This window comes from Rutidosis leptorrhynchoides, chromosome 5 (assembly GCF_046630445.1).
Source record: "Rutidosis leptorrhynchoides isolate AG116_Rl617_1_P2 chromosome 5, CSIRO_AGI_Rlap_v1, whole genome shotgun sequence".
Lineage (NCBI taxonomy): Eukaryota > Viridiplantae > Streptophyta > Magnoliopsida > Asterales > Asteraceae > Rutidosis > Rutidosis leptorrhynchoides.
This window is the reverse complement of record NC_092337.1, coordinates 414,925,894-414,938,681: the sequence shown is the minus strand read 5'-3', so window position 1 is coordinate 414,938,681 and position 12,788 is coordinate 414,925,894.

The window sequence follows — 12,788 nt, the reverse complement described above, 5'->3', positions numbered from 1 at the left end:
GGACTAGCTGGTTACTACAGAAGGTTCATCCAAGACTTTTCCAGAATAGCAAAACCCTTGACTGCATTAACGCATAAAGGGAAGAAATTTGAATGGAAAAATGAACAAGAGAAAGCTTTTCAATTGTTAAAGAAAAAGTTAACTACGGCACCTATATTGTCATTACCTGAAGGCAATGATGATTTTATGATATATTGTGACGCAGCAAGGTCTCGGTTGTGTATTAATGCAACGAACGAAAGTAATTGCTTATGCATCTAGACAATTGAAGATTCACGAACAGAATTATATGACGCATGATTTGGAATTAGGCGCGGTTGTTTTTGCATTAAAGACTTGGAGGCACTACTTATATGGGGTCAAAAGTATTATATATACCGACCACAAAAGTCTTCAACACATATTTAATCAGAAACAACTGAATATGAGGCAGCGTAGGTGGATTGAATTGTTGAATGATTCCGACTTTGAGATTCGTTACCACCCGGGGAAGGCAAATGTGGTAGCTGACGCCTTGAGCAGAAAGGACAGAGAACCCATTCGAGTAAAAGCTATGAATATAATGATTCACACTAACCTTACTACTCAAATAAAGGAGGCGCAACAAGGAGTTTTAAAAGAGGGAAATTTAAAGGATGAAATACCCAAAGGATCGGAGAAGCATCTTAATATTCGGGAAGATGGAACCCGGTATAGGGCTGAAAGAATTTGGGTACCAAAATTTGGAGATATGAGAGAAATGGTACTTAGAGAAGCTCATAAAACCAGATACTCAATACATCCTGGAACGGGGAAGATGTACAAGGATCTCAAGAAACATTTTTGGTGGCCAGGTATGAAAGCTGATGTTGCTAAATACGTAGGGGAATGTTTGACGTGTTCTAAGGTCAAAGCGGAGCATCAAAAACCATCAGGTCTACTTCAACAACCCAAAATCCCGGAATGGAAATGGGAAAACATTACCATAGATTTCATCACTAAATTGCCAAGGACTGCAAGTGGTTTTGATACTATTTGGGTAATAGTTGATCGTCTCACCAAATCAGCACACTTCCTGCCAATAAGAGAAGATGACAAGATGGAGAAGTTAGCACGACTGTATTTGAAGGAAGTCGTCTCCAGACATGGAATACCAATCTCTATTATCTCTGATAGGGATGGCAGATTTATTTCAAGATTCTCGCAGACATTACAGCAAGCATTAGGAACTCGTCTAGACATGAGTACTGCCTATCATCCACAAACTGATGGGCAGAGCGAAAGGACGATACAAACGCTTGAAGACATGCTACGAGCATGTGTTATTGATTTCGGAAACAGTTGGGATCGACATCGACCGTTAGCAGAATTTTCCTACAACAACAGCTGCAATTCAAGCATTGAAATGGCGCCGTTTGAAGTACTTTATGGTAGAAAGTGCAGGTCTCTGATTTGTTGGAGTGAAGTGGGGGATAGACAGATTACGGGTCCGGAAATAATACAAGAAACTACCGAGAAGATCATCCAAATTCAACAACGGTTGAAAACTGCCCAAAGTCGACAAAAGAGCTACGATGACATTAAAAGAAAAGATATATAATTTGAAATTGGAGAGATGGTCATACTTAAGGTTGCACCTTGGAAAGGCGTTGTTCGATTTGGTAAATGAGAGAAATTAAATCCAAGGTATATTGGACCATTCAAGATTATTGATCGTGTCGGACCAGTAGCTTACCGACTTGAGTTACCTCAACAACTCGCGGCTGTACATAACACTTTCCACGTCTCGAATTTGAAGAAATGTTTTGCTAAAGAAGATCTCACTATTTCGTTAGACGAAATCCAAATCAACGAAAAACTTCAATTCATCGAAGAACCCGTCGAAATAATGGATCGTGAGGTTAAAAGACTTAAACAAAACAAGATACCAATTGTTAAGGTTCGATGGAATGCTCGTAGAGGACCCGAGTTCACCTGGGAATGAGAAGATCAGATGAAGAAGAAATACCCGCATTTATTTCCATAAGATACGTCAACACCTCATACTGTTTAAAATTTCGGGACGAAATTTATTTAACGGGTAGGTACTGTAGTGACCCGAACTTTTCCATGTTTATATATATTAAATGAAATTGATATTTACATGATTAAGTGTTTCTAACATGTTAAGCAATCAAACTTGTTAAGACTTGATTAATTGAAATAGGTTTCAAATAGACAATTGACCACCCAAGTTGACCGGTGATTCACGAACGTTAAAACTTGTAAAAACTATATGATAACATATATATGATTATATATATAGTTAACATGATATTATGATAAGTAAGTATCTCATTAGGTATTTTAACAATGAGTTATATACATAAAATTGTGTTTATTGAATTAAGAAACTCGAAACGATATATATAATGATTATCGTTATAACAACGTCTTACTAATTACATATGAATCATATTAAGATATTGTTACACTATGTTTAATCATGATAAATTATAAGTAAACATGTCATTATGTATATTAACAATGAACTACATATGTAAAAACAAGACTACTAACTTAAGGATTTCGAAACGAGACATATATGTAACGATTATCGTTGTAACGACATTTAAATGTATATATATCATATTAAGATATATTAATATATCATAATATCATGATAATATAATAATTTAACATCTCATTAGATATAATAAACATTGGGTTAACAACATTTAACAAGATCGTTAACTTAAAGGTTTCAAATCAACATTTACATGTAACGACTAACGATGACTTAACGACTCAGTTAAAATGTATATACATGTAGTGTTTTAATATGTATTCATACACTTTTGAAAGACTTCAAGACACTTATCAAAATACTTCTACTTAACAAAAATGCTTACAATTACATCCTCGTTCAGTTTCATCAACAATTCTACTCGTATGCACCCGTATTCGTACTCGTACAATACACAACTTTTAGATGTATTTTCTATTGGTATATACACTCCAATGATCAGCTCTTAGCAGCCCATATGAGTCACCTAACACATGTGGGAACCATCATTTGGCAACTAGCATGAAATATCTCATAAAATTACAAAAATATGAGTAATCATTCATGACTTATTTACATGAAAACAAAATTACACATCCTTTATATCTAATCCATATACCAACGACCAAAAACACCTACAAACACTTTCATTCTTCAATTTTCTTCATCTAAGTGATCTCTCTCAAGTTCTATCTTCAAGTTCTAAGTGTTCTTCATAAATTCTATAAGTTCTAGTTTCATAAAATCAAGAATACTTCCAAGTTTGCCAGCTTACTTCCAATCTTGTAAAGTGATCATCCAACTTCAAGAAATCTTTCTTATTTACAGTAAGATATCTTTCTAATACAAGGTAATACTCATATTCAAACTTTGATTCAATTTCTATAACTATAACAATCTTATTTCGATTAGAAATCTTACTTGAACTTGTTTTCGTGTCATGATTCTGCTTCAAGAACTTTCAAGCCATCCAAGGATCCTTTGAAGCTAGATCTATTTTCTCATTTCCAGTAGGTTTATCCACAAAACCTGAGATAGTAATGATGTTCATAACATCATTCAATTCATATATATAAAACTACCTTATTTGAAGGTTTAAACTTGAAATCACTAGAACATAGTTTAGTTAATTCTAAACTTGTTCGCAAACAAAAGTTAATCCTTCTAACTTGACTTTTAAAATCAACTAAACACATGTTCTATATCTATATGATATGCTAACTTAATAATTTAAAACCGAAAAACATGAAAAACACCGTAAAACCGAATATACGCCGTTGTAGTAACACCGCGGGCTGTTTTGGGTTAGTTAATTAAAAACTATGATAAATTTTGATTTAAAAGTTGTTCTTCTGGGAAAATTATTTTTCTTATGAACATGAAACTATATCCAAAAATCATGGTTAAACTCAAAGTGGAAGTATGTTTTCCAAAATGGTCATCCAGACATCGTTCTTTCGACTGAAATGACTACCTTTACAAAAATGACTTGTAACCTGTAATTCCGACTATAAACTTATACTTTTTCTGTATAGGTTCATAAACTTAAGTTCAATATGAAACCATAGAAATTGGATTCACTCAAAACGGATTTAAAACGAAGAAGTTATGGGTAAAACAAGATTGGTTATTTTTGCTTGTTGTAGCTACGTGAAAATTGGTAACAAATCTATATTAATCATATCCTAGCTAACTTATATTGTATTATACATGTATTCTAATATATTATGTAATCTTGGGATACCATAGACACGTATGCAAATGTTTTGACATATCATATCGACCCATCTATATATATTATTTGGAACAACCATAGACACTCTATATGCAGTAATGTTGGAGTTAGCTATACAGAGTTGAGGTTGATTCCAAAAATATATATAGTTTGAATTGTGATCTAGCCTGAGACATGTATACACTGGGTCATGGATTGGTTCAAGATAATATATATCGATTTATTTCTGTACATCTAATTATGGACAACTAGTTGTAGGTTACTAACAAGGACAGCTGACTTAATAAACTTAAAACAGTAAAACGTATTAAAAATGTTGTAAATATATTTTGAACATACTTTGATATATATGTACATATTTGTTATAGGTTCGTGAATCGACCAGTGGCCAAGTCTTGAATCGACCAGTGGCCAAGTCTTACTTCCCGACGAAGTAAAAAATCTGTGAAAGTGAGTTATAGTCCCACTTTTAAAATCTGATATTTTGGGATGAGAATACATGCAGTTTTATAAATGTTTTACGAAATAGACACAAGTGAATGAAACTACATTATATGGGTGAATGATCGAAGCCGAATATGCCCCTTTTGCTTGGTAGCCTAAGAATTAGTAAACCGATCTACTAATTGACGCGGATCCTAAAGATAGATCTATTGGGCCTAACGAACCCCATCCAAAGTACCGGATGCTTTAGTACTTCGAATTCGTTTTTATCATGTCCGAAGGATTTCCCGGAATGATAGGGGATATTCTTATATGCATCTTGTTAATGTCGGTTACCAGGTGTTCACCATATGAATGATTTTTATCTCTATGTATGGGATGTATATTGAAATATGAAATCTTGTGGTCTATTATTATGATTTGATAATATATAGGTTAAACCTATAACTCACCAACATTTTTGTTGACGTTTTAAGCATGTTTATTCTCAGGTGATTATTAAGAGCTTCCGCTGTTGCATACTAAAATAAGGACAAGATTTGGAGTCCATGCTTGTATGATATTATGTAAAAACTGCATTCAAGAAACTTATTTTTGATGTAATATATTCTTATTGTAAACCATTATGTAATGGTCGTCTGTAAACGGTATATTTTAGATTATCATTATTTGATAATCTATGTAATGCTTTTTAAACTTTATAGATAAAATAAAGGTTATGGTTGTTTTAAAAATGAATGCAGTCTTTGAAAAACGTCTCATATAGAGGTCAAAACCTCGCGACGAAATCAATTAATATGGAACGTTTATAATCAATATGAACGGGACATTTCACTTCTTCAAGATTTCCATGAAGAAATGCAGTTTTCACATCTAGCTGCTCTAGATGCAAATCAAATGTAGCACACATTGCTAGAACTACTCGAATTGTTGTAAGTCGAACCACATGAGAAAATATTTCATTAAAGTCCGTACCTTCTTTCTGAGCATATCCTTTAACCACCAGTCTTGCATGATACCGCTCCACTTGATCATCGCCATTTTTCTTGATCTTATACACCCATTTATTTCCAATAGGTTTTCTACCTTTCGGCAATGGCACAAGTTCCCATGTTTTATTTTTATGAAGAGCTTCAATTTCTTCCTGCATAGCTGTCATCAACGGAGATGCATCTGAATGATTTAGTGCCTCGCGAAGAGTTGTTGGATCTCCTTCCTCTGTTAGAAGACAATATACAACATTGCTTTCCATAATATACTCTGAGTGCCACCCTGGACGTTTCCTTTCCCGATTAGAAATACGAGTCATTGGAGCTTCATCAACGACTACTTGATTTTCATCGTGCTCTGGTACTGCTTCAGAAGAATCTTTATAAAATTCATTTACAACCTGTATCGGTGTAGTTTCTTTTGAAGTGATAACATCTTTAATATCTTTGTCTTTCGTAAAGACAATATCTCTGCTGATGACTACTTTGTGGGCAGTGGGGCCCCACAAGCGATACCCCTTAACTCCATCAGCATACCCCAAGAACAAACACTTTCTGGACTTAGGATCCAACTTTGTCGTTTCTTGAGAATTGTACATTGCATACACAGGACTTCCAAATACATGAAGGTCAGAATAATCAACTGGTTTTCCAGTCCACATTTCCATCGGCGATTTCAACTCAATTGCAGTTGATGGTGACCGATTTATCACGTAACAGGCAGTACTTACTGCTTATGCCCAGAACGATTTTCCCAAGCTTGCAGTTGCCAACATCGCCCTTGTTCTATCTAATAAGGTTATGTTCATCCGCTCTGCCACTCCATTTTGTTGAGGAGTGTATGCCGTCGTGAACTGCCTTTTGATACCTTCTTGTTTGCAGAACTTATCAAATTCATCACAGTGTATTCTCCTCCATTATCAGTCCTTAAACACTTGATCTTTTTACCAGATTCAAGTTCAACCCGCGCTTTGTAAACTTTGAAAACTTCAAACACATCCGCCTTTCTCTTGATTGGGTACACCCAACATCTCCTAGTATAATCATCAATAAATGATACAAAATACGTTGCTCCTCCTAGGGATTGAACTGGTGCTTGCCACACATCAGAGTGAACCAATTCTAGAATCAATTTACTTCTAGAATTTGATGTGTTAAACTTCAGGCGATGCTGCTTGCTGATTACACAATGCTCACAGAAAGGTAGCGATACCTTTGTAAGATCAGGAATAAGATTTCTTCAACAAGAATCTTCATACCTTGCTCAGACATGTGTCCAAGCTTTTGATGTCATGTCATAGCAACTTTATCACTTGACCTATTCGAAGCAACAGACGCTTCCGATTCCTGTACCGTCTCGCCTTTCAGAATGTATAAATTAGCACCCACATTTTCTCCTTTCATAAGTACAACCATGCCTTTCTTGATTATCATGATCTTCTCATGTATCACCAACTTACAACCATGATCATCCAATTGTCCTAAAGACAATAAGTTATTCTTCAAACCCTCCACGTGTCGCACACCTTGAATAGTACGAACTGTACCATCATGCATCTTCAAAATGATATCTCCAATTCCAATGATCTTTAGTTCATGATCATTGCAACTGTATACAGATCCTCCTGAGATACGTTCATATTATTTGAACCATTCTCTTCTAGGAGTCATGTGAAAAGTAGCTCCCGAGTCAAATAACCAGACATCAACAAATGTCTTTCTGCCTTCATTTGCTACCACTGCTTCACTAATCAAAGCAGTCTCATCTTCTGAAATGCTTGCGATATTTCCTTGAGGATTAGAGTTATTTAAACTCCGACAATCCTTCTTCAGATGACCTTTCTTGCCACAATTGTAGCATGTATATGTCTTTTCTTTTTAGACTTCGGTTTACCATGATTGTGACTCCCACTTGGGCCACGTTCCGTTGATCTCCCTCCTGATACCATCAAGGCCTCCACTTGTCGTGAACCGGCCTGTTTGTCCTCCTTGTTATTGCGTCGATTTTCTTCTTCTAAAATAGCAGCCGCAACTTCATCATAGACTAGATACTCCGAGAGAACATTATTGGTTAAGTTAATAATGAGTTGATCATACGAGTCAGGTAGACTCTGAAGTAAAAGTTCAGCACGTTCTTTTGGCTCTATATTGCAACTTAATGAAGCGAGTTGAGAAAATAGAGTATTCAAAGAATTAATGTGCTTATTAACTGAAGTAGATTCATTCATGCGTAGCGCATAAAGTTTCCTCTTAAGGAATATCTTGTTGTGGAGTGATTTGGTCTTGTACAATTTTACGAGGTGATCCCAAATCTCTTTCGCCGTCTTCTTTTCTTCAATGCTAGACAAAACGCCATCTGCTAGTGCCAGATGAAGATTTGCGATAGCCTGGCCGTCCATCTCTTCCCATTTTTCATCAGTGACTTCGGCTGAACGTCCACTGATGGCCGCCAAACACTTATCCTTTCTCATGATAGCTTTCATCTTTAGTTTCCATAACGAGAAGTTACTCCCGTTGAACTTTTCAATTTCGAATTTCGTAGACATTGCTATAATCACAATCTTCTTTTCGGCAATACTATTTTTCTGAGAAATAGTACCCGAGAACTTTTATCGAGTGAAAATAATCTTACTTATTTTCTGATGTGAAAGTCCACCAGCGTGGAAACCACAGAGCATACGATAAGTAGATTAATATACACTAGATATTAGAACCTAAGCTCTGATACCACTTATTGAGAAAAGCGACACCGAATTATAGCAAACCGCTAGTAATAATTGAAATAGCGACAATAAAGAGACACCGAGATTTAACGTGGAAAACCCCAATAGGGTAAAAATTACGGGCAAGGAAAGAAACGTTTCACTAATAAGAATAATAGGAATTACACTTCTCTCTAATTACAAGGATAAGCACTAATCTTTATATCTCTTGTAATTAGGAGATTAATACTCACTAACTCTCTATTTAACTCTTTTAGTATACAATGGAGAATGTGTTTTTGGGATGATGAATGAGCTTGCTTATGATGGTATTTATACTAGTAAATATTGTGGTAGGTAAATGTGTAAAGATATAGCACACAACATTGAAGCATCCATCCTAATAGTTAAGCATCAAAAACATGTGCTAGTTGACCAATTCCATTCAACTTCCACCAACCATCTTAGTATTTTAACAATATATAAACTGGAAACAGAGATCCACATAATAAGTAATCCATTCACTTCTATATAAATCTAATTCTAATTCTAATATTCTCTATTAATGTTGACAAGAACATATCTCTACACCAATTGTGACTTGTCTATTTTTGTAACTTATAGATAATGTCTTGATACTTATATCCACCAATAAAATTGGTTACAAAAATATTGTGTGACGCACATTAAGTCTGAGAGATGTTACAAGAGTGTCTCAAGTCTTTGTTTTCTTTTGTTAATTATTAAATATTAAGTGATGATTCACGTGAAATATTATTGTTACGTCTTAGTAGTTTCATCATCTTCTAAATAACAAACAGGTGTTCAAATTTGACCATTTTATCTACTAAATTTCATACTACCTACAAAAAAAAGAAGAAAAAAAAAAAAAATCAAGTACGTATAAGATAATGTTTCCTAACTATAAAGTGCCATAAAATTTCAAGAATTTCAAGTACGGGGTTGGATTACTCGCCTACCCGGGTTACACATACATGGAGAACCTTTTAACTTTATATACTTTAACTTATAACTTTAAGTGGTTCCACAACAAATCGCAACTGTGTTAAACCTTTTAACTACAATGGGATGCTCTCTGTTAGCCCACAGTTTGCAATCACAAGAGCTTTGAGTGTTTTGAAGCTTAGGTCATCATCAGATTGATGCTATTCAACATAAAAGTTCATCGTAGTGTTGCAAGATTTTAAGAAATGCTGAGAGGTTAGTGAAGCTGCAATTAAGAAGCGAAATAGACTGAAAATTCTTTAAAGTTTCTGGGATTTGGCCTGTGAGTTTGCTTCTTGCAAGATTTATAACGATTTGTAGTAGGATTATGAGTTACGCAGATATACATATATCAGAAACTACTTTACATACTGTTATGGCATGTAACGGGGTTAGTTAAGTCTGTTGGACTATATGGTCAGTGTGTCCTAGAAGCAGGCTTCCTTTGGTGTGTACCATATATCTTCACTTAATCACGTTAATAGAGATTAATAATTGATTTCCGATACATCTGCACTTAAACACGTTAATAGAGATTAGACACGTTATAAGAGGGGGTGGCCTGTATGTCCTCAACGAGTAGACACAGGTTTGATTCCAAGGGCCGGGATCTAATTGGTACTGCCAGCAATTAGCTTCTTGGAGGAGGTTTTTCCAACATTCAACCGTACTGCCAGGGTTGTTGCGATTTGGGTTTCCTCTTAATGCGTGTGGGTATGATATATGATCGCGAAGGTGGTTAAGTCCCCTCTGGGTGATGCCGATACTGCCTTTCAAAAAAAAAAAAAAAAAAAAAAAAAAAAAAAAAACTGATTTCTCTACAAAATATCTTTTCCTGATTTTATTATAGCCCGATACCCCTGTTACACACATGTCGTCCATGTCGCCGCTTGTGTGTCTGACCTTAATGCCCTAAAGGCTCACATGAATTGAACCATATAGTTATGTGTTGTACCTTCCGCATTATCCTACACATGAATGAAAATTGGGAAATTAGCGATTTTACACTTAAAAAAAAAAAATTCAGAATACATCATTGAGTTTGAAAGTTTAAAAGGAGTACTTGTAAAGTTCTCGTACATTGAGTTTGAAAGTTTAAAAAGAGTTCTTGTGTTTACTGTTGTAGTAGCTTCAGTTACATTCAATAGTTCTTCAAACAAACATGTTTATCTCATTCTTAAAACCATTTTATTCTTGCATATTCGTTTCTTAATGTTCCCTCTTATGTAGTTTCTTAGCAATAGAATTTCTTTGGCATATGTGTTGCATATTTCCCACCTACATCTATGGGATAGTGACTATATGTCAATGTAAAAGGTGGTTAAAGTCATCTTTAGAATGTTACCCAAAAATAAGAGGAGTTGTGTCTGCAATATGGACTTTTAGATAAGTTGCAACTAAGAAGAGAGACATGTTTTTCTACTACTCACATGTCAGTAACTGCTGGACGGTTTGCACAAATTATTGACAAGCATTTAGTTGAGCCAACTTATTAAAGAGAAGGATATGCAAGTTGCTTTTCACATGGAATTTATTTTGTGGCTAAGAATTGTCACTAGATATGAAGAAAAATGGGTTCTTCATATCTTCTGTCATGCAATGGTAGAATCATGAAATTTTTTCAATGGGGCGAAATTTTTTTAAAAGCAAAACAAATTTTTTTTTTTGGACAAAATATGTAGGTTTTTGAACAAAATATGGAGGCTTTGGGGCAGTGGCGATTTCAGGATCAGAAGTCAAAGGGGACCAAATTTTTTTCCAGTACTAATTATATTTGAATAATATAGTGGTTATTTACCTTTAAAAACTATAAATTCTGAAAATATATGTGGTCAGAGTACTTAAATTTAGTGACGTCCTATAGAATTTAAAGATTAAAAATATAAATTCAAAAAATATATGGGGTCATGTAATGCTTGTGACCTCACGTGTTATACACTATATTCGCTAATGCTTTTGGAGCATAATATGAGGACTTTTAAGGGGAAAAAAACTAGAACAAAATGAAAAAAAAAATCCAAAAGTTTTGCATTAAAAGTTAGAAAGGGTGCTTTCCATTAGACCGATTGTATTGGTATGAAGGCAATGACGTTGCAGCCTAGGTGGCAAGCAACCAACGCAAGTTTATGGTGAATCAATGCGTGGGATGGGCCAAAATTTGAGCCTGTTGGAAAAAATAGAAATAATAATCTGATGAGTCAAAAGTATTTTGCAGATTTTAGAGTCTGGATATTTAGAGTCTGAGGTTACAGACTCTGGAATTATTGAAGTAAACGTATGATGATTTCTTGAAGCCAAAGTCAAAGAATATTCTGGAGATATGCTTGTTATTTAAGAAGATTTATTTTGAAGATTTGATTTTATCTCCAGAGTTGACTTCCTAGTTAATAGCTAATTTGGTTTGTTTTTAGTTTATCTTTTCCATCTTTATTGGTAAGTAGTTATGGAAACCAAATCTCCAGATTTGGTTTTTACCTGTATAAATAGGGGCGTATGTTTTCTTATGAATTTGTACTTTGCACGATCAATATTATCAGTCTTTCATTCTATTATCGTGTTCTCTCATTTTCTGCACTTTAATTCTTATTTATTGTATAAAGTGAGAGTCTGGTGTTCATAGTCGTATTACTGTGAACTAATAACTGGTATCAGAGCGGGAAAGGTGTAAATCCTATCTCGGTGATCTTTAAAAATGATCCATATTTTTATCAAAATGTCTACCAGTACCATTCCTACCCCAGTTATGGCTGGAAAAGGTGTGCCAATATTTGATGGCACAGATTTTGCAACTTGGAAATTGAAAGTCCTATAATTTTTAGGATCTATTCATGAAGAAGCTGAACAAGTTCTTACAACAGGACCCATTATTCCTGGTTCAATGATAGCTGCTGTTCCTGCCTCAGATACTGTTGCTACACAACCTGCCTATTTTCGTGAAACACCAAGAGAAAGGTGGACTGAAGCAGAAGCCATAAAGTTCAAACTAGATAGCAAGATAAGGAGAATTATTGGAAATGCCGTTACTGTTTCAATTCTCAGAAAGATCAGTCATGCCAAGACTGCTAAAGCTATGTAGGATCTGTTGCTTAATGACTATGAAGGAGTCACTGTTGTTAAGACTCAGAAGAAGAAGAATCTGATTAGATGCTATAAATTTTGCTGCTGAGCCTAAAGAATCTTTAAGTGATATTCATTCAAGATTTCAGGTTCTGATAAATGATCTTGAAAGTATTGGTGTAGAGAAAACACAACAAGTGTTGTGTCAAAAGCTCATTGAACTGCTACCTTCAAACTTTGAATCTGTGATTACCTCTATGATAATTAGTGAGAAGATAGATGATTATGAGCTAAGTGAGTTGTTTGGTATACTATCAAACTTTGAGGAAACA